Source organism: Vespa mandarinia, chromosome 9 (assembly GCF_050613455.1).
Source record: "Vespa mandarinia isolate Hongniang chromosome 9, ASM5061345v1, whole genome shotgun sequence".
NCBI classification, from domain to species: Eukaryota; Metazoa; Arthropoda; class Insecta; order Hymenoptera; family Vespidae; genus Vespa; species Vespa mandarinia.
In genome coordinates this window covers 6574228-6593361 of record NC_140818.1, presented here as the reverse complement: position 1 = coordinate 6593361, position 19134 = coordinate 6574228, and positions in this window count along the sequence as shown.

Here is a 19134-nt window from a genome sequence, read left to right as displayed (position 1 = left end):
TTCTTAGTGCATAAATAATTTTATTATGGAAATTTCGATTTTTGTTTTTCCTTTTTTTTTTATTCTTTTTCCTTTTTTTTTATTCGTCTTTTTTTTTTTTTTTTTTTTTTTTTTTTTTTTTTTTTTTTTTTTTATAGATATAATCACTTTTTTATCAAGTGAAATGTAATGAAACGTAGTAAAATGTATGATTCTTGAAAGAAAAATCTGTTTACTTTTTAATCAACAGAAAGTGAGAAAACGTGCTATTTGTGTACGGTTACTTTGAAAAATGTGAAACATGTATACGGTCGCGTTTACGATACGAACGCACTTTTAAACCATCCAGTCTATTTTTCAGCCCTCTCGTTTTCTCTATTTCTCTTTCTTTCTTTCTTTCTCCCTCTCTCTCTCTCTCTCTTTTTCTCTCTCGTTGCCTTGGAGATCAGAGAAGGCTAAAGAAATCCCCAAGTAACGGAGTTTACGAGGGTAGAAGAAAAAGTAAGGAGTATAATCGAGGCCAGACGAGAGGGTGGAACTCGCGAGTGCTCTTAACATTCGTTTTTTAGTCGCCGTTCGAAGGTACCAAACCCAAAGAAGAGGAAGAAGAAGAAGGGTTGTTGGTGGGGGAGAATGAAAAAAAGTGTGAGAAGAGTAGAAGATGGTGGTTTAAAACGTGACTGATCGAAATGAATCAACGCTGAAACACGACGAAACGACGAGCGAAATGGGGAAATGGATGGTTCCGTTGTAGGCTCCATTCATTACCGTCATCGTTACCGCGAGTGGTTGGCCCGTTTTTTTACGAAACTAATTGAATGCAGTGCTCCGTTACGAACAATACGTAAATTACCAGCAAAATTATTGTCCACCATTCGTATACCGAGTATCGACTATTAAGCAAACAATAACTCCGCGTCGATTTGGTAAAACAGTAGGTTCGTTATGGTACTAATTAGGTGTACTACCCGAGCCTCCATCATCTTCTATTCTTTATACATCATTCCTCTCTTACTCTTGAAGTATACCTTTTTTTGTTTTTTATTTTTTTTTTTTTTTTTTTATTCATGAAATACGTACGTACGTATTTACCAACTTCTATTCACATATCACTTATCTATCATATTAACATCCTATATTTGGTATAATGAATAAATGAACAACGTTATTTTCTCTTTTTATTTTACGATCCTTTTCTCTTATTCATTAATTGAATACTATGAAATGTAATTATCTTCGAAATCTATTAACATTAAAATTTTTTTGCAAGTAATCTTATCTTATGGTTTTTAATAAGTAAAGAGGATGTTCTTTTTCAATCTCAAACAAATTTTATATGATGGAATTTGTTCATAAAATTGTCGATACTCATGATCGATGTTCGGTTCCACACACGTCAGAATATTTTCGTGTTATCGGGAATAGCTATATGAAATAGAACATTCCACTCTCTATCGTTTTGGTAAATAATTTTATTTTTGATGAGGTTTATTCGCTTTATCAACAGCTGTTAGTGAACAATTCAGATTGACGAATTTTAAGGTTCTATTAAACGTGTCAAAGGATTTGATTTACTATGAATATCGTATATTGGTATTATGAGTATTAATATTGATGGAGAAATAATGATTATTATATATGGTCTATTTGTGACGTAATATATAATATAAAGTTTTCCATTCGAATCGATTAATATAAACAATATGGAAATTGTTATTAATAAAATAATAAAAATATTCATTGGATATTTCATTATAATTATTTTTAATATTGATTATGGTATGAAATGCAAACATCTGTTGGTACCATCAATAATTTTAGAAAATAAATCTTAATTATGATCGTTGGTTTAATGAACTTTTTATTCGCATATATGTTTCAAAAAAGAAACATTGATTCTACCATTACTCATTATTTCATACGTTTATGTAACCTCTTCGCAAACGATCTGAAAGAACCTTGTTAAATAAATTCATTAACAATAAAATTGGAGTCACTTAACAAGTGCGAAACGACGAAATTAAACTATGTCGTTGTACGCGTCACGACACGATCGTGACTGTTCTCCCTTTCTTTGTGTTAACAGTCGCGAAGGGGTTGAAAGTATTTATGTAACTTGTAATGTTCGTAGCCCTCCAGCTTCAATGTTCTTTGATGTCGAGCATCAAGGAAGTAATTACAGCAAAGAGTTCCCTGGAAGTGCCAAATGATTTATTGACGACAATTCTAATTACTTGGCGGATGTTAGCAACAAATAGTAATTAAATTGGAAACTTGGTTCGACAATAGTTATCACCTTTCTATTTTAACACGACCGAAGTAAAAAAAAAAAAAGAAAAAAGAAATGAAGAGAGAGAGAGAGAGAGAGAGAGAGAGAGAGAGAGAGAAAAAGTAATGCAGTAATAAAATGACGAAAAAATTAGATCTTGATAGAAAGAAAGATATATTTGAATATTTTTCTGTTATTTGCCGTTAAGAATCGAGTATTCGACTTAATAAATGCGACTTATTTTGAAGTGCATTATTATTTTTAATCATTGAGAAAAGAGACATATGAAAGTTTTGTTATTGTTAATATCATTTGATATAAAACGTGTATTATTTTTCTGTACTAGCTTTCTTTCTTTTTTTTTTCTTTTTTTTTTCTTTTCTTTCCTTCGCTTCGTAAGAAAATGTTAAAGGAAAAAATATTGCTAAATGTCGAACGTGCTTCGGTATTTCCATCTTGAAATGCGACATTCCCACGTAATTGGCCTCGTCTCGTAATCGAACGCATGATTCGTAGTTTGACTTCCTGATTTGCTTTGACAGATACGCGTGAACGAGACAAACGGGACTAACGGCAGATACGCACTAAACGACGTGTTGGGTAGCACTTTGATTCGCGGTGACCAATCAACCACGAGCACACTGTACTGCCGTTAATAACGCCCGCACAAACGACATCGATTCTCGATTAGGCTCGACGTGGATTGGGTAGAGGCTTCGTTTAATCCCTAATTAACTCGAGATCCGTTGCTTTCCCCGAATTCAACGGATCGTTATCGCTTTGTTTTCTCCCGTAATTTCGAATGAATCTTATCAGTGAACTTACTAATGATCGATCTTCGTGAGTACATTATCTTATATATAAAAGAGATTTTTATATAATTTTTTCGATATATCGATAAATATTATTTGAATAATACGAATATATTGAAAATGATTTTACGAATATTCCTTGAAGAATTTTTATCTCTTTCTTTCTTTTAGATTATAATATCAACCGGTAGAGCTATAGCTAACGCTTCGCTTCTCCTGCTATTAAAAATACATTCCCTCGTCGGATGAGTCTTCCACGCGTGATTTTGACTCAACTTTCAGTGCTCTTGCATCCGTGCAACCTGGATTATATCTTGCGACACTTAACGAGGCCGTCGACATCGTGATGTCGGTGCTTTGAGAGCACCAGGTGTTACCAAACGGGATTAAAATAGTTTGACAGTACAAAAAAGAAAAGAGAAAAGGGAGAGAGAGAGAGAGAGAGAGAGAGAGAGAGAGAAAGAAAGAGAGAGAGAAGGAAAGTGTCTTCGATCGTGAAGATGTACTTACTCATCTCTCTTTCTCTCTCATGTTTTTTTCTTTCTTTCTTTCTCTCCCTCTTTCTCTCTCTCTCTCTCTCTCTCTCTCTCTTTCTTTTTTGTCATCGTTAAAGATACACGTTTGAGGGGTTTCCTGAGCTCGTTAATGTCATTTGCACAGAAGAGACTTCGTACAAACAAAAGCGGCTTAGTTATACTTTCTTTTTTCTTTCAAATTTTATCTCTTTTTATTTCTTACACACATAAATAAATACACAAATATACTCGTCCTCTCTTTCTCTCTTTTTAATAAAAATCAAACAAAAATTTGATTATTCTCTTTTTTGTCGATTAAAAAAAAAAAAAAAAAAAAAAAAAAAGAAAAAAAAAGAAAGAAAAGGAAAAAGAAAAAACAAATACGCCATTTTCGCTCAATTCAACTCCCATTATTTCTTTTTGTCACTTTGCATATAATTCATGGCGAATGTCGTAACATTATCTTTACGTAATTTCATTAAACAATGTATATTTTAGATTATTAGATGACACACGATTTAGTTATTTCGTCGAAAGACTTCGCTCTTTTTTCAAGGATTAAAGTACAAATAACATTTGAAATAAATGATTATTTGAAAGGGAATCTAATGTTCTTCGTTAAATAGAATGTTTGCGTATTTCCATGAAAGATAATTCAACTCTTCTATCTTCAATAATTTCAAAGAAGACAACTTGTAAGCAGTTTTCACGAAGGGCTCTCTTATAACGTTACAGTAGAAGAGTAAAAGGTAACATAGATCATGGTACGTTCATCGTAATTTACGTGGCTATATATCTGCCAGAGAAATACACACGGCGATATTAATCTTTTATATTAAGCTTAATGCAACTCACGTACCTACGTAGATAGGTACGTAGCGGAGCACACTGGCCTTTTTCTTATTTTTTTTCTCCTTCTTTCTTTTTTTTTTCTTTTTTTTCTTTTTTTTTCTTTTCCTTTTTTTTTTTTCGAAGAGAGGGTGCACGGTTTATTGAATTTATTCATTCGGCTTTTCCGTGCCTTCGTCTCGATGGCTTTTCAATATATCCTGCCGTTCATCGTGAGCCACTGATAAATGTCAGAACGATAGACGAAGAGCTTCGATTGATTTAACAGGACAATTAATTTCGATGGAATTAGAGTCATTAGGAATGAGATGTTCTCTGATTGATAATGAGTACTGACAAGATGTCCATAAAGTAGATAGCCTTGGATATAGAGTGTTGTAGTGAAAAAATAAATTTTATTAATAATAAAAAAGACAAACGGGAATTAAAAATTAAAAAGTACAATAATAAAATGAAAGGGCACAATAAGACGGACATTATTATTTTTAATTAACAGCGAAAGGAATGAAAGAATGAATAAAAAAATACAAATAAATGTTCTAGACAGTCGGAGATAGTAGGAAAATCCGAGAGAGAAAGGAAAGAAGGAAAGAAGGAAGGAAGGAAGGAAGGAAGGAAGGAAGGAAGGAAGGAAGGAAGGAAGGAAGGAAGCAAGGAAGGAAGGAAGGAAGAAAGAATGGAATGAAAGTATCGGTTCTTTCGTCTCTCTTTATTGCTTGGAGCACGTTCTCGTTCGGTATTAAAATTGGGGCCAAGCTGCAGCCAACAAGCCGTCGCGACCACGATTGTCTTAAATTTAAATAATCACGGAAAAATGTTAATGTCTCTGCGCTACGTAATTCAATGATAAAACAAAAGAAGGAAGGGTAAGTATATATATATATCTTTCTAGTCCAAGGAAACTCGGCTGTCTTTGTCGAGTCTGATGCAAAGAAAGAAAGAGAGAGGGAGAAAGAAAGGGAGAAAAAAAGGGGAGACAGAGAAAAAGGAAGGTTACGTTGAAGAAAGGGGTGAGTATGAAGGTTGGAACGGCTATGTCGAGGACGATTCAGTACGAAGTAAGTAACGTAGGAAAGAATTGCCTTGGGAAGGAGGGCAAATTGAATTAATGCGAAAGAAGGAAAAAGATTAAGGTTAAGGTACGACTCCTTTAAAGGGACCAATCCTCGCTGGTAGAATTTTTTCTCAGATTCTCTCAGATATCATTGGAAGATTACATTGTGTTTCTTTATTTTTTACGTCGATGCAATTGTATCAATGTTAGTAATGATCCTCCTTTAGATTCGAGTACGTATATATATATATATATATATATATATATATATATATATATATATATGAATGAATTTTTGTCAATGATTTTTTTATCAAGGATCAAAAAAGATGATAATAATGTTAATGTTCTATTAAATATGAGATTAATGATTATTATTTCGACGTGAAATTCTTTCATAAATTGATATAAAGTTGAATTAAATTGATATTTATATAAAATTTATTTCATTAAATATTCACTTTATACATTCATAATCAGCGAAAAATAGTGAATTCTGTAGCAATTGTTAGTTGCATATTGTAATAATAAAATATTATTTTCAGAAAAGTTTCTACGGAAGTTAGACGTGAATGAACAGTAATTTTACGTTAAAATCAACTTGGCAAAGTTTCTCTCTCTCTCTCTCTCTCTCTCTCTCTCTCTTTTTTTTACTCTAAATTACATTTATTTAAAATACTTTTGACTTATGGGAGATTTTCAATATATATAACTTGTTCTCTTATTCATGTATTTCGAATTGAATCGTATATATCAGAAAACGAATCGGCATATTTCTCTATTTGTTTTTTTAATTTCACTAATGAATATAGTTCAAGAACTTTTAATTGCGAGAATACATTTAAAGAAACGTTATAGAGAAGACATTGAGAAATGCCTTTTATCTTCAAATCGTTTTCGTTTTTATTCAGACGAGTTTTATTCTTCGATAACGGAAAGGAGGAAAGGAAAATAAGAAAAGAAAGGAAAATGCGAAATGAAAAAAAAAAAAAAGAAAAAAGAAATAGAAAAAAGTTTTCTTTAGCATTTCTTTGTGTAGAATGCAAGAATAACATTATTCTTGATAGATCGCGTTACGTATCATTTTCCAACTTGTTAAAAGTATATAAAAATGAGTGAGAACTGACGTACGTCGTAATATATTCTGTCGTATAATATTTATAAAAACACGACAGCTTGCCAGAAACATTATTAATACTTTATAGTAGTTCGTATTTAAATAAAAGATTTAACTTATTATAAGGGAGACCGAGACAAGTTGATACGTTTTTTACTTTTTAATTTATGCAATTTTTGTTCGAATTAATTACTTAATCAAAAAAAATATACTTTCGTGAATTTTCTCTTTATATATCGTAAATGAAACTTTTTAAGAAAATACGTATAAAATAAATTAGAAAATGTTGAATTGATAAAATCAAAATGTATCAATTTATCTCATTACGGGACAAATTGATATAATCCGTGAAATATCTTGATATAATTTTTAATAATTATTTTTCTCATTCAAAATATGTTATTTCAATCATGCTGGTTATAATTACATAATTAAATATATTTACGATTACAACAATAGAATAATTATAATAACATAATATGACAAATAAATGAATCGAGAAGACGACATGAATATTTACTTTTTCTTCATAAGAATGAAAATGATTAATAAAAATTACTATTGTAAGCGTATACAAACGTATGATATGTCATACTACATAGATAAACAATAGAGTTACATATAAACAGTGTTTAAATAATTTTAATGTATCAACCTGTTCCTATATCAACATGCTCCGATCTCTCTTAATACTTAAATTTCACTTCCATTTTACATTATAAGAATAATTTCTTTTTTATCGTCGTTAATATGTTTTTGTCAAAAAAATACAAAATGTATTGCTTATTATTAGTATGCATCTGAAAATGTTATTAAGCTAATAATCCGCTTAAATTCGTGCAAAAGCTGCTATGCTTATGGATTAGCACAGCGTATCTCCAGTAATATGTTATATTTCTTTTTGTTCTAGTTTCGTTCGATTTATCTGAAGCTAGTGGAATTCAAAAATTCATGGTCGTTTTTGTGTGTTTTTTTTTTCTTTTCCTTTTAAATGATTATCGAGGAAAAGTATTATCAAATTAAAGAAAAAAAAAAAAAAAAAAAAAAAAAAAAGAAAAATAACGAAGTCCCAATAATATGATGAAAAACAAAGGTTGTCCAAAACTTGCCTAATTGAACTTGTTCACAAACGTTAACGTTTAGTGCTTGATATTACACCTTAATAATAGTGGAGTAAAAGTGCGGAGAGAAAATGAAAGAAACAGCGATAAAGAGAAATACGGAAACGGTGAGGACGATGTAAAAGGAGGGGTATAAAGCTTTAAATTCGCGTGCCCAGAACTGAGTAAGTACTCAATTCAAAAGTTAATACCTTTGCCTATATTCGTACTACAACATTTCATTCCCCTTTCCTTTTTACCTTTCCAGTTCTCCTATACTGATTTCCTCGTGAATTAAGTCCCGTTCTACGTCAAACCTTGAAACGAATGGATAAGCAAATTGCTACATATAAAAGGGAAGACGTAAGGTTTCATTTAATTGTAATTTATAATTATTAATAAGGATTCTCCGTATAAATTTATATATAATAAATATGTATATATATTAGGTGGACCGGAAAGTAATGTCGTTTCTGTGCATGTCGACATTTGATTGTGATTAAAAATAAAAACTTGTTAAAAATTTATTTGTTTGAATTTAATTTAAGAAAGCAACATTACTTTCCGGTCCGCCAATATATATATATATATATATATATATATATATTATATAATACATATAAAAATTATTATACATAATTTCATGTATTTTGTAATGTATTAATCGACACTTGTCATACGGCCATAGTTTCTAATTATAATTATAAAAATATAAAAATAATTATAAATCTAATTATAAAATGATGTCATAATTATCGTTTATAATGAGAATGAAGTTTGTTATAAAAAAATACGAAAGATTCAATTCATAGAAATAAGAATATAATAATAGAAACGTAGTGTGATACAATCATGGAATCGAGCGTAAAAGAAAAAACCAATTTTTATTGAGACCAGATTGTTTATAGTACCTGAATGGGAAATCTTTTCCGATCGGATTTCGTCGTTACATTTGCTCGGTGTAACGTAAATGCCTAGCACCCTTACCATAGAAGCAATGCGACAGAATTCAGGCACAAACATAAGGAGAAAAGTTTTCAGGCAAGATAAACCGAGAGATAGTCGAAGGGTAAGGGAGAGAAAAAGCGAGAGAGAGAGAGAGAGAGAGGGAGTGAGAGAGGGGTGAGGGAAAGAGAAAGTCAGGTTCGTAGATATAATAGCATGTATGTCGAGACTCGACGTCGTTGACTCGACGTGCACTAAATCGAAGAAACTTTCGACGAAGTGGGTCGGTTGTAGGTGCTGGGGAAACATTTTCATCGGTGTTGCGAGTTTCCACGAGCGAACCACCCTACATGTACCATCCTGTAAATCGCTTTCGAGACAACGTAAAGCCAACGTCGTCGAACATCCACGTTTCAAGGATCTTTCTTATTCTATATCGAACGTTCGAGTCTAAACGAAAATATGTGCGAGCGCGTGCGTGCGTGTGTGTGTGTGTGTGTGTGTGTGTGCATGTGCGCGCAAGAGATTTTAGGAATACAGCTTATACTTTCCACTTGAGAGATTATAAGCCTTTTAAGATTATTCGTTTTCTTTTTTTCTTTCTTTCTTTTTTTTTTCTTTTCTTTTTTCTCTCGTAGATTTAGGACGAAAGAAAGCTTTTTTTTTTTAGAATTTTTCATGTAAATTTTTGTTTTACATATATTAATATCGGTCATATCGAAAGTTATATAATCGTGTTGTCACGTAATTACATTTTTCCCTGCCTTCATTTTAATTCTTTTCCATTTTTATTTTTTTTTTTCTTTTTTATTTGCTTGATTCTGTAGATTTGAAACATTTGTCATTTGCAGGTAACGGTTTGATTAGTAGAGAAGATTTAACGAATGATTAGTTTTACTAGAGGTCTATATCAAGACCTAAACGTCACGTAAAGAGTAGGTCGATTGTATGTTAAAAGAGAACGAGAAGTCTATTTCTTGTCAACTCAAACAAAATATAGTTTTTAAGCTCGTTTCTTTAGCCGTAATGTATTATAAGAAAGCTTCGAAATACGATGGCTATTTGGTCGTTATAAAAAGTGTCGCGGTAAAAACCTGTAATAAATCAAACGTCGTTTAAACATAATCATCCGTGCAGTGGGCAGCGAAATATTGCAAAAAACTGTTTGAATTTGCACGTACATTGCCTTGAATAATCTCATCATTCACGCTATTCTATATAAATCAAATTTTCGCGTGCAGATATTGCGATTACGTAGAACGCGTATACATACTTACCTTAAATGTTAAGATTTGTACATTCCTAATTTTGTCTAATCGTTTTCTAATCGTTCCATTCGTCTAATTACGAATAAATGAACGGTAACAACAATCTTCATATATCTATGTGTTTCTATGTGTATTGAAATTAAATATTTGCAAGCCATTTAATTATATAAATTAATCTTAAAACATGAAAGAGAGAGAGAGAGAGAGAGAGAGAGAGAGGGAGGGGGGAGAGAGGGATATAATAAAGAATGGTTTACCATATAAATGAAATGTGTATAGTCCGATACGAGATATACGCATGTAAATATATATTTATGATATACATCTATTATATTTATTCGTATACAGAATAATGTTGAGAATAGTAGTTACAGTAAAAGCGACGTTTCCCGAAGGAGTGGTGGGGTTAGTTGGATGGGTAGCTTTTGGGAGGGTGTCGAGGACGAGCTATGCCATCCATCATTTAGCTGCGTATAATTTGGACTTGTGGAGGGTTTTAGAACTACTCGTAAAAGGGTGAGATGTGGCTGTAAGTAAGGGTGTGGGTCGAACTTTATCAAGGAAGAGAGATAGAGAAAGAAAGAGAGAGAATGGAAAGAGAGAGAGAGAGAGAGAGAGAGAAAGAGAGAGAGAGGGGGTATCCATTACTTAGTCGCAAGAGATTACGGCGAGAAACTGCTGTTTGAGAATAACGTCGGCTTCTCGTATGCTCTCTCGTTGATTCAGTCACTATAGGTGTATAGATGCATCATATATGTATTACACATGAAATATATGCATATGATTTATGATACATAGTATATTATAATATAAAATATATAAGATATATCATAGATATATATATATATATATGTTTTTAATATACGATGCATTTTAATGTATGAAGTATTATTAAAAAATTTGTTTATAACATTCATTGTGTTTCATAGCACATTCGCAAGTTGGTTTTCGTAGCTCCGTTCGTTCTCGTAAGCAGAAACGTTCGTCGGTAAATAGTATATCGCGACAATGAAACGAGTACATAGCGGTACGTCGAGTACAGCGATGTAAACAAAGGTATGTAAACAGGTCGGATACAATGAATACCAGAGAATCGATCCTGTTGATTATTTTACTTCATTTGCTGGCAGCGTTCTTCTCTCTTTCTCTCTCTCTCTCTCTCTCTCTACCTCTCTCTCTCTCTCTTCCTGCCTATTTTTCTCTTTCACTCTCTTTTAATCTCTTCATCACCAATTTCATGATTTTTCCTACCTCTATAGCATAGAGATAATCAAATCAAGGACATTTGTTAACATTAAAATACAATATAATGCAAATGTTGTTCAGTTTTGAAAAAGACATAGATAGATATACATATATATTTAGACATAGCGATTGTTATTTACCCGTGAGCATGTATAATAATATTTAAAGATAAAAGCTAAAAAATATTGTAAAGTTGAGAAGTTTTTGCAATTTACAATGGTGTCTGTATCTTTTCAACCACAAGTGAAGTTTCACTTCTAGAGTAACGACGCGAAACCAAATTAAATCCTTAGGGCTTGAATTTAACGGTGCATACGAAAGGCTCGTATCCACGCACAAAGCCAAAGAAGAGAAAGGGAGAGAGAGAAAGAGAGAGAGACACGCGTGTGAAACACATTCGCAAGGCTGTTTCGTAAGGCGAACGATTCGCTTTGCCAAAGCATTTGAATGAACATTGTCCTGTCGTCTGCGCCACAATGAAATTAATTCCTCTGGGTTTTGGTGCGCGACTAACGAGTTTATACCGAGACTCTTTAGAAGAACGGAATACTTTTACCTTTAAAAGGGCTTGTCATGTACCACGTCGTGCTCCTTCTACGTTTAGTCACAGGGCAACAAGTTCAATTCTTCATTCAATTCATAGAATGTTGCAACTTGAAATTTGCTTCGAGTAAGTTTCGAAACACGTTTGAAACAAGGACAATAGCTATGAGTGGTATAATTCTTTATTTCATGTACATATATATACATATATATATATATATATATATATATATATATATCCGATATTGCGTTCGAAATATCAGGATAAACGAATGAAAAAGAAGTAAAAAAAAAAAAAAATAGAAAAAAAAGAAAAAAAAGTAAATAAATAAAAAGGGAAAGAAAAAAAGATATTTTCCATTCTTATCAAACTTAACGGGATTCGAGGAGTCATGGAATCGCGTTCGAAGATCGCGCTAGCTTGCGTTGAAAACGAAAATTTATTAGATATACCGTGAGCCAATAAATCTGACGTGTCATGCGTGGAACCATGGGCTTCGATCTCATCGCATGTAGAAGCTCGAGCACGGTATTTCGCGGGGATCCTCCCCTTGTCCTGCGATAGTCGATGATGGAGAACGAGGGTGAGACGGTCCGGCAGAAAAAATAGGGGAATACGAAAAAAGAGAAAGAGAAAGAGAAAGAAAGGCCGAGAAAAAAGTAAAGAAAAATTCAGGAATGTACTTGAGGGTAGTTTCAAGGTAAAGAAGAAGAAGAAAAAAAGAAGGAAGGATGAAAGAACGTGTTGAAAAAAAAAAAAGAAAAAAAGAAAAGATAAAAGAAACGAATGAAACGTGTATCGTATATGTATATCTGACGTTTGTCAGAGTATATTTTTATTATATATTGTATACAGGGTGGAGATCGTTTAAAATGGAAATATTCAAACATTCTTCAGGGAGATTTGGAAAGTTCCCTAGAAAGAGATAAATTTTAAAAGGAAATATTTTTCTATATCTTTAAATGTAATAATTTTTCAGATATTTTCATTGAAATGACATTTATCTTATCGGTCTATCTTATCAGGAAATCATCGTGAAACGCGAAACTTTTGTTTCTTGTTATGAATGTAATGTAGATACATATCTTTTACCCGAAGATAGTTTAAAATTCAGAGTGAAACAAAAGTGATGAAAAATACAATGCCAATAAAGAATATATCTAACGGGGAATATCTATCTATGGTTGTTCCATTTTTTTTTTCTTTTTTTTTCAGATTAGAAACGTATTCACCGTCGAGACATATAACACTAAAATAAATTCGAATAGACGTTTGCGAACTTGCACATGACTCGATAATAAAAGGCACTATGAAAAGTCAGAATTTATTTATTCAAATGGAGAAGTAAAACGGCAACGTTTTAAAATCCGTCTATTTTACATTGCTCTTTCTTCGTAATAGCTTATCGCGTTCTTTAATTAGATTCTAAAGCTTTAGCGAACGTAAATTGCTTTTCTCTCAGTGTATTTACTTTTTCCACGAGAGATGTAACGACGAGTCATTTCGATATAAATGATTTTTCGTCGATCCATATTTAATTTCTTTTAATGAAGGAAAATCTCGATTATCGCCAACGTCGAATACATGTCGTAAAGAAAAATTATTATAAGATTAAGTCCTTTCGTTCAGTCAAAATATTGTAAATAAGAAATACAATAAAATGGGAAAGAAGGGATAGTGAATTAAAGAGAGACGTAAAGATTTAGAAATACAAAAGATCGAAGTTTCTTTTGAGAAAGAGGATCATTCCAATAGGTTTGTTTCGTTTAAATATCGTAATCGTGCTGACATTGGTATCATTACTTTATCATTGAACAGACAGTCAACATCACTGGCGTATATCAAGTAGGAACGTAAACGTGGCTGCGTTCGATCGTCTTTCAACAGGAAAGCGTGCTTCACTGTCTTCTGTCTCAAGAGGAAACGTCGAATGGATTCTCCATTGCTATCTTGGCCCCAGGGGACCAAGGTATAGAGTTTCTTAATCTCTTTTTATTGCTTGTAACTGACTGCGACTCTCGACCGTGCTTCGAAAACTAAATGCGTCCTTTTACACGATCGTACCTTCTATTTCGAGTTTATCCTTCTCTATTTCAATTCTATCTTTTGTTTTTTCACGTTTCGATCACGTAGATTCCACAAAATTGTTAAATAACGTGAGATTTTTTTTTTCCTTTTTCTTTCTCTTAATAGTTTATTACTTGGTCGCGAATGAACTGTACGTTAATCATATCGTTTTTCAGTATCGGAGAAATTATCAAAATAATATTGTATATATAATAGAGTTTATTGATATTATCTATTAGTACCATTAGATATTACCTATTAGTACCATTAGATGGAGAAGTTTATAATATATTATCTATCAGATTACAATCAATTTTAATCTAATTGATTTGATATAGGTATACATCTCTGTATGTTTTTAGTTAGCATTATATACTATATTTTATAATTAGGATGGAAATGTAAAACAATTATAGTTAACAAATATATCTGAAGGAAATCTGACTGATTAATGATAAACCATTATGATAATTAATTTTAATATGAATTGATCCAATAAAACGAATACTTTTTTAATAAAAGTAAAATTAATCGTTTTCGTCTGGTCGCATTATTATACGATAATATCTGTGCGGACTTAATTTTGAGAAGATGACGGATCCCTGTATACGTCTCTTGTGTTGGCTAACTAGAAAGAAATATTTCGAATTTTATTTTCACTCTAATAGCCACCGACAGAAACTAGAATACTTTCGCGTCTCTAAATTAGCTCCAACTTTTTGGCCTGGTCGCATTAACTTTCCTACAACACGAACGCTTATGAATATATACACTCATGTTAGATACGCGTATTAGTATGTTAGTATGCGTGTTCACGATGCGGCTCACAGGGGAAAAGAGATAAGATTGATGAGAAGTAACCCTAATGCGCTAATCTAATTCATAAGCTTGTATGCGCTATGCTACGGGCGAGATTCATTTAAGCTAAAATGAGAATGCTGAGAACAGTGGAGGACACTCATACATATGTGTTAATGTTCTGCTCGTACGTCGAGCATCAAGGTTCATTATTCTCATCTGTATTGTCATGAAAAAACAAGAATATGACAATTGAAAAATATGCTATTATATTGTGAGTCCTAAGTGATCTTAGATCTGGCCTTTTAAATGTATAAAATATCTTCGTCATAAATCCTTTTAAGCTATATAAATATTTTACGATCTTTCTAAGAATCTTTCTTTTTCACAAATCATATAAGACGAATATCATTTGCAAATCTATTCAATTTATTTATCATAAGATTTTTCTTTGTATTTCTATTTATATTGCATACAATTTTTTAAATATCGTAACTTTATATAATTATACAATTTTTTTCAACATTGCCTTATCCTTTTCTCTCTCTTTCTCTCTCACTCTCTCTCTCTCTCTCTCTTTTCTTTCTCTTTCTCTCTCCCTCTCTCTTTCTCTCTCTATGTCTGTCTTTCACCCCTCCCCCCTCTCTCTCTCTCTTTCTTTTTCTCTCTCTTTTTTCATCTTCTTCATATTTTTTTCTTTATATTCCGTTAGAAAGTTTTCATTAATTAGGTCAACATCGATCGATGTAATGAGAAAAGTTGCAGGGAAGTGGAGTGCTTTCCTATGGGTACCGTTGTCGGTGACGTACTCTTCTTCCTTCTTCCTTCTAGTAATTCTCCACTCCAAAAAATCACTGGTTCAATCAAATTCTAATTGGGTTTTACTATAAGATATTTTATGTTTTAGAATTAACTCCCTAAAATCTCTATTTTGTATAATGCTTGTTACGCCTGAATAAAAAGATACGAAAGATTTTTTAATAAGTAAATAAATTGTAAATAATATCAACGAACGTAAAATTCTTTGGTAATGAAAATATCACGAATTAATGCAAGGGAACGTCTCTGTCCGGTGTGTCCATGGACGCAACGTATAATTACAAGAATCAACGGCACGCTTGTCGGAGAAGACATGAGAGAACTAGATGGTTAGAAGGGTTGGAAATGGGGATAGGAGGGAATTGTATGGTAAGGAGAAAAGCGGGCCGGACGCCGAGCACGTTTTAATTGCGTAACGAGTCTTTCTAATTGCCGTGTAATTTTAATTTGTAACAAGGGGGAACGATCGTTACGCCGGTAGAGTTTAGACGAGGAGGACCATAATGAGGAGGCAGAAAAGGGAAAAACAATGTCGGAGACAACTAAGAAAGAAAAGAGACAGTACTCTTTTTCTATGAAATATGAAAAAAATGAGAAAGAGGTAGAAACAGAGAGATGTGTGAAAAGACGTGCAGAAAGAAAAGAAGACACGGAAGAAAGAAAGGAAGACATAGAAAACAAGATAGATACAGAGAGAAAGAAAGAAAGAGAGCAAGAGAGATAGAGAGAGAGAGAGAGAGGAAGTTAGAGAGGTTGGCTTCGGTGTGTTTTTACGGCAAAATCCATGTTGCTTTTTTTGTTTTCATCTTTTCCACCTCCACCGACAAGTTCTCTTCCTCTTTTCTCCTCATCTTTTTCTTCTTCTGCCTGCAAAAGAATCTCTCGTTGCATCCTCGTGAAAGCTTCCTCCTCGGATAAAGACGTTTCTACCTTTATACGACACGTGGAAAACTGCCGTAGAGACGACTCGCATGCATCGCGACGACAACGAGTTCTCGAAGAAAAGAAACTCGGGACTTTGGGCTCTGTGAGCGAGCGTTAAACTACAAGATCCTACCTAGCCCCATATCAGACTCCTCTCACCGTGTAAACGTATTTTACGAAACCACCACTTCCTTTATATATATATATATATATATATATATATGTAAGTATCTACTACTCTATACGAATGCAACGAACGTTCTCGTAAAAGTAACGAGGGTTGTTCTTTTTCCTTTTTCTCCTTCTTTTTTTTCTTTCTCTTTTTCTTTTTCTTCTTCTTCTTTTTTTTTTCTTTCTTTTCTTTATTTTCTTTTTTTTTTTTACTTTTCGAAAGAGAACAAACTCTCGAAAATATATTTGATTTTCTTTGATTCACATATTTTCTTTAGGTCTTGGATCAGATCGTTTGATTTAATTGTAAATTGGGAGCAATTAATGAATCTAAATCGTTTTTCGATAACGTTAAGTGTACATATGTACAGATATTTTTCCCTTTTATTTTCCTCCATTATAAAAGATATATCTCACTTATCGATCGGCTCTTAACTTATGACTTCATAACCGATATATTGTAGAAAATAATATTTTTACGAAATTTAAACGAAAGGTATATATGATATGTAAGAATTGTGCACGCACATCATATCGATACCGATATAACTAAAAGTAATACTCGATCGAATTTCTATTTCGGTCCGGTAAGTTTTCATAGTCGATCAATTTTTACCACGAAGCAAAAAAAGAAATCTGTGGGTGAGACGAACGAAGAAACGGTAGACGTACCGCGAATCGCGAACTAACGGAAGAATTTCAATCTCTCTTTTTCTCTCTCACCCTCTTTCTCTTTCTTTCTCTCTCTCTCTCTCCCTTTCTTTCGGTTTCGTACACATCTCTTTTCCTTCGTCTATCATATTTTCGGAATTCATTCTAGCGTGAAGCAGTGATACCGACCAATGGAGCACGATCAGGAGAGAGGGAGAGAGAGAGAGAGAGAGAGAGAGAGTGTGGGAGAGGGAGAGAGAGAGAGAGAAAGTAAGGATAGACGGTGAACTGGTATAAAAGATAGACTAACTTGACATTCCTTTTCCTCTTCGTCATATTCTCAAACGTTTTCCAGCTGCACCATTTGGTAGGTTTATTCCCGTAGTCTTTTTGAAAATGATTCTATTGAATTACTATGATTTTTTTTTTTTTTATATTTCTGTTTTAATCCTTATTAATATTTCTTAGTATTTAAAAGAAAAAAAAAAAAAAAAAGAAAAAAGAAATATCTGATTCGGTCTGATTACGTTTAGTCTGTTCCTTTCTTTTTAATGCAATTAATTGGAATTAGGAAAAATCGCTTTTCTCTTGATTTTCTCTCTGTTTTAGTTTCTATGTTCATTCTTTCTCTTTTTATTTGTCTGTTTCTCTCTCTCTCTCTCTCTCTCTCTCTCTCTCTCTCTCTCTCTCTCTCTCTGTCTTTCTCTCTTTACATTTACCCCTTTCTCTGTCGTTCGATCGAACTATATCCAAGCACTACGCTGTTTCGTTTTCAATTTTCCAGTTTTTAATACAGTCATCGTGACCATTTTCCAATTCCGTTGCCGTCGATATTCCTGCAAGAATGACTCTGCTCGTAAATAGCCTACTTATATCTTGCTGTACAAATGGTTATTACCATAACTCGCAACGGTAATCTTTACTTTTTTCATTTCTACCAATGTCATTTATTTTCAGGTTAATAAATTGTTTCGACCTCGATGAAAGAGAAATTCTCTTCGTTTTAAATCGTTATCTTATTACGGTTTTGTAGTAATAGCAATTATCGATTGAGAGAATATTTTTGCCTGTTCAATATTGATTTTTACGAGATCGTCGGAAAATTAGCAAGAGTTAGTATCGGAAAGTTCACGTATTTTTTTATTTTTTTTTTTTTTTTTATTCTTTTTTTTTCTTTTTTTCTTTCTTTCTTTCAATCAACGATAAAAATACAAGAATCGTTTAACGTAACGTTCGCGTTGAAATAGAAACCACTTTGTTGTTGAGTTAGTTGAAAATAAAATCGTTGTAAACACAACTATTGAAAATAAATTGCAATACGGCGAATGATGTTTTCTTTCGTTCGATCGTTTTGAAGAAACGATTCTAGGCATTTACCATGATACCATCAATTCAATTGTATGTTAGGCATGAAAATTGATACAACAACGATATTATTTCTCGTGTAAAATCATTTACGAGATAGAAATGTCATTGTTAGGTGAGACATTGTGTTCCAATGTAAAAAAGTTCGATAACGTTAGACGGACGGATAAATTGAAATGTGTCATTCTCACGAAATAAATCTTATGTGCTTGTCGCGTAGGAATAAACGTCTACGCGTCTTCTACGTAAAAGCTCTTTTTATTGGAATCAAATATTTTATATTTCATCTTTGTGCTTCGCACGCTTCCATTATCTTCACGGTTCACCCGTCGAATTGAAAATTCTAAGGAGATAATATTCAACAATTTTCACGTTAAAAAATACAAACGTATGCATGAGATGCTCGAAAGTTGTTATAATAAGTTGTTATTTTATTATTTTATTTTTAGGAATATAGCGAGGATAACATTTATAATAAAAAAGAAAAACAAGAAAAAAAAAAATGAAGAAGAACAAAGAACGAATAAAAAAGAATATCTAAGTAAAATTAAATCTGTTATATAAAAAGGAACAAAGTTATTCTGAAAAGATAGAAAAAAAAAAAAAGGAAAAAAAGGAAAGAAAAAATTAAAAGCATAGATA